A 4531-nucleotide genomic window follows, 5' to 3' on the forward strand; every position below is an offset into this window, starting at 1 on the left:
GGATTTTTGTAGATTTTCGCCTAAGATTAATAGGAAGTGAAGGTCTGTTTTATATGTTGGCAACGATTAAAAGGTTACTATTTTAATTCTCGTGGCTACATTATTTGCTGTTTTAGTCGCCAGCCAGTGCTTTGCTTTTGCACTGCTTTGTGCTTTGGCTTCATTGTAGAGTAGCAGTTCAGTGCAGCACGTGTTAGATTCACTAGTGATAAACATTGATTTTATTAATTTTAGTACTAATATTAATAAAACATTATACTTTTAAAAACAAATAATCTCTAGTATATTTAATTATCAAAAAAAACAAATATTCTCTAGTATATTTAATTATCAAAAAACGAATATTCTCTAGTATATTTAATTATCAATATGTTATTAGTTCTATGTTATTTTACCTCTTAAATATTGTTCAGATAAAATTGTGACATAATTTGAGTAAAGGGGTCTTGGACAGGACGGTTTAAACCATGGATTAATCCATTCTGTCCTAAACCTGGCCAACCCTGGTTCGAATGTTTATAATAATGTTCGAATTTTGATTTTTTGTAAAGTTTACAGAGGAAGACCCTTCTTGTGCGATTTTAAAAAACTCAGCTAAAAAAAAAGGAGCTCGCTTTGATATGGCGTGAGCGACCGGTTAGGTTCACAACTTTGTAGTATCTGACCAAACATGTGCTACCTTTTCGTAAAAGACACCTGGCAAAAAAGTTGCTCTTTCCCCTAGATTGCAACGAGAATGGGTTTTGCATGAAAACTTGCTTTATTAAAAGTATTTTGTGAAACTGCCGTTTTTCCTGAAGTTGAATTAGTGAAGGTACCACTAACGCTAGTCAATTTACCCTGGCCAGATGCCTGATAATTATCTTTAATCATTTTCATGTCAAACCCATCAATCTTTATAGAATTACTGTTAAAAATTTCAACGCAGAAAATCATATTTAATAATAAATATTGAATTATTATAAGTAAAAATAGGAAAAATTGCAAATTATCCAATTTAACTAGAAAAATGTAGAAATTTTAAATTATGATCTTTTAAGCACAAAGTGCTGCCACTGAAAAATACAGTCTAATAAAAAAATTCTTATAAAAAAGAAAAAAAAAACTGATGCCACTTTTTCAAAATTTTGAATCAGCTTCAGAGTAAATTTATTTCGGTATTTCCAATAATATATAGGAAGGTGAGCATAAAGTGTACATATTTTATGATATCCAGAATATTCTACTTTTGGGGATATTTCCGTTTAGCAATTAAAAAAAAAAAAAAACATGTAGAAGATTCAGTGATGTTTTTTTAGTTTCTCATAGGCCACTGCCCGTAATTTGCCAAGACTGGCGATTATTCTACCCAGAATTTTTGCCAGGACAGTGGCAAAAACCTGGTAAAAATTTAATTATTTAAATTGCTGATCAAATATTATTACAAACAAATTTAAATCAATCATAAGGAATAATAATTTTGATAAAATGACACGAGAAAATTATTTTTAAAATATTAATAATTAATATAAGGGCAATAAGTAAAAGATCTTACAAAACAACTAGAACCAGTTTCAAATGCCTTGAAGATTCTACGGGTCAATTCAACAACAATAGCAGATGCTTGCCATATTTGGCGTAAATTGTTAGAAGATGACAATCTACAGCCTTACAAAATACAAGTAAAAAAAAGATTATTGCAATTAATTTTACCTTGCTTATTTATTACACCTAATATAAAGGGCAGCTTCTCAGCAATGTACAGAAAGAGAAGACCAGAGAATTTCTTGCAGGAATAAATCCATCATTTGTTTCATATGCTTTGAATTTTGAATAACAAGAAAAACCATTCCCTAACACGATCTCTGAGTAAGTTATAGCCACTATTGATGCTAGTAAATGGTGGCGGAGTGTGCAAAATTCTTATGAAATGTCCAGAGAATTTTGTGAAATAATGTCTCATTTACACTCATGTCCTTCTACTAGTGCTACCATTGAAAGAGTGTTTTCAAAATTTTCATTTGTACATTCTAAAATTCGGTATAGGTTGACTGTAAATAATGCTTCAAAACTAGTGTCCTGTTATGCAATGTTGAGACAGCACAAACTGTATTGTGATGATGAATAAAGTATTGAATTTGTGCAAATTTAAAAAATTGCAATGATACTTGTATATTTAAATTAACTACACATGATGATTGACATTTATGCTTTAAATTATAGTTATAGGTATTAATTTAAAATAAGTTCATTTCATTGGAAAAAAAAGAATAATCACTAATTTTCCGATCAATAATGTTTTAAACTACTAAAATGATATATTAATACATTATGATTCAATTATGGAATAATAATTCTGTTAATTTGTTATTAATTATATATATTTATAGCATATATTTCAATTTTAAGAATAATTTAGTATCAAAAATGTGTTTTTGCCACTTTGCTTGGCGAAAATCTGCTTTTGCCACAACGGTTATTACTACCTGCAGCAAAATCTTGCCAACCCTGATTCTACCACAGATCTCCCTCTCTATTCTACAAAGAACACAGCTTTTTAGTTTAGTTTTTCGAATTTGACAAATAAATGTACTTCTGCTCAAATAATAAATAAGTTTTTAAACATAAAAATTAAGTAAATATAAAAATTATTTCAGGAGGATCATAGCAAATCTATTTAATTAACTATTGGTAAATTTGATTTTATCAAATCCTTTTTAAGAAGTTTTTCTAGGGGTAATGAATTAAGCATTTATAATGATCAAGAACACTAAATTATATTTATTAAATAAAGAAGAAAAAGAGTGACTTCTTACTTTTGTAATTTAATTTGGCAAAACGGAAATATGACCTCTCCCACAAATCTAAGTCCACTGGAACCTGAGCATGTTACTAAAGCGATATTTAAAAAAAAAAAACATAAATACATTTAGTTAAAGAAAAGCAGAAAACACCGCTACTAAATGGTCCTATAATCTTCTACTTCGAACACATTAAAATACGTTATATAAATAAATTCTGACAATAACACAATAATTCCACATTTGTTATTTGTTACAACCGCCAAAAGCACAAATGATTAAAAAAATTTGAACAACTTACTTATCTTCCAGCTTTCATGGAGTCTTCTCTCTCGATTTTTGTAGATTTTCGCCTAAGATTAATGGGAAGTGAAGGTCTGTTTTATATGTTGGCAACGATTAAAAGGTTACTATTTTAATTCTCGTGGCTACATTATTTGCTGTTTTAGTCGCCAGCCAGTGCTTTGCTTTTGCGCTGCTTTGTGCTTTGGCTTCATTGTAGAGTAGCAGTTCAGTGCAGCACGTGTTAGATTCACTAGTGATAAATATTGATTTTATTAATTTTAGTTCTTAATTCTTCANTTTTTTTCATTTAGGTGGTTAAGGCTTCAGTAATCCAGGATTAAAAGTTGAATTATTTGAAACCCCATCTTCCTGATGTAATTCTGGGTCGCAATGTGCAGCTTCAAAACTTTCCAGGATTTAAAATTAAATGTTCAATGGAGAAAATAAAAGAGTTTAGTAGATTTGGTGTGACTGTTCTACATATTGGTAAGTACCTTGTCTAATTTCACATAAATTGGCTGTGCCGTTATCCTTCTAGATAATAGATCTCAGTGGTTATTTAATAGAAGGGTTTTCTATGAATAAAAAGAATTTTGTTTTTTAGTTGTTATATCTTAAATAAATTATGAGAAGGTTCTTGAGAATATATGTATTTTCTGTTACGCTTTTCAAATTGAAATAGGATAGCTAAATTTGTTAAGAAAGAATGTGATTTTCTAACAATCTTTTCAATGTTTATACCTTTTTAGCTCCCGTTTCAATGGGAACCATATTTCTCCCTGTTCATTTAATTCTCAGCTTTTGTATATATACCAAAAACTTCACGAATGTGCATTCAACTGCCAAACACAAATTCCGATTTGTAATTATTAATGAATCAAAATAATTTCATTCCTTTTATTTTATGTTTTCAGAATATAATATTCTTTAATTTGTTAATAAACTCCCTATTGTCTTTAGATATTATGTTTATAATGTTGGGGTTTTTTTTTCTCCTATATTTATAAAGACACGAAACTGCTGTAGTAGAAGCAGTTTTTCATAATCGTTTTAAATATTTTGTAAGTGTTTAACATTAATTTCAGGTTCTATCGATTGCTCTGTGGATGGTAGAGCCAATATAACAGTTTGAAAGATTAAGAAATTTTGTTGAACAATCCTAGAAGGGTATAGTATAAAGAAAATGTTCATTAATATTTTTGCATTTTAATTCTTGTATTAGAAGATTTATAAATGGTGTTCTTTTGTATAGTGTCATGGCCATTTTAACCAACAATTAGTGCCTAAGGATTTTATAAAATCCATAACATTCTTTACTTTTTTTAATAAATTTGAACAAGTGTGCCATTCATGATTAAGAATTTTATAAAACCAAGTAATGTAAGGCATAAGATATTTATAGAATGTAAACCTTTCTTCCCTTCAAGTTAAGGATAAAAAAAAAATTCAAAGATTTAAGTGATTAA

At 28.8% G+C, this 4531-nt stretch overlaps 1 protein-coding gene across 3 annotated transcripts in view; it reads right to left on the minus strand.

Moving 5' to 3' along the window:
- Nucleotides 1-3146, minus strand: part of LOC107441589 (uncharacterized) — a 21098-nt gene extending 17952 nt beyond the window's left edge. The window contains exon 1 of one of the 3 annotated variants that reach the window (XM_016054912.3): nt 3082-3146. The gene's annotated coding sequence lies outside the window, so the exon portion shown is untranslated. The other 2 variants (XM_016054911.4, XM_016054913.4) reach the window with 2 other exon arrangements.
- Nucleotides 3147-4531: the final 1385 nt, after the last annotated feature.

Source organism: Parasteatoda tepidariorum, chromosome 9 (genome assembly GCF_043381705.1).
Source record: "Parasteatoda tepidariorum isolate YZ-2023 chromosome 9, CAS_Ptep_4.0, whole genome shotgun sequence".
NCBI lineage: Eukaryota > Metazoa > Arthropoda > Arachnida > Araneae > Theridiidae > Parasteatoda > Parasteatoda tepidariorum.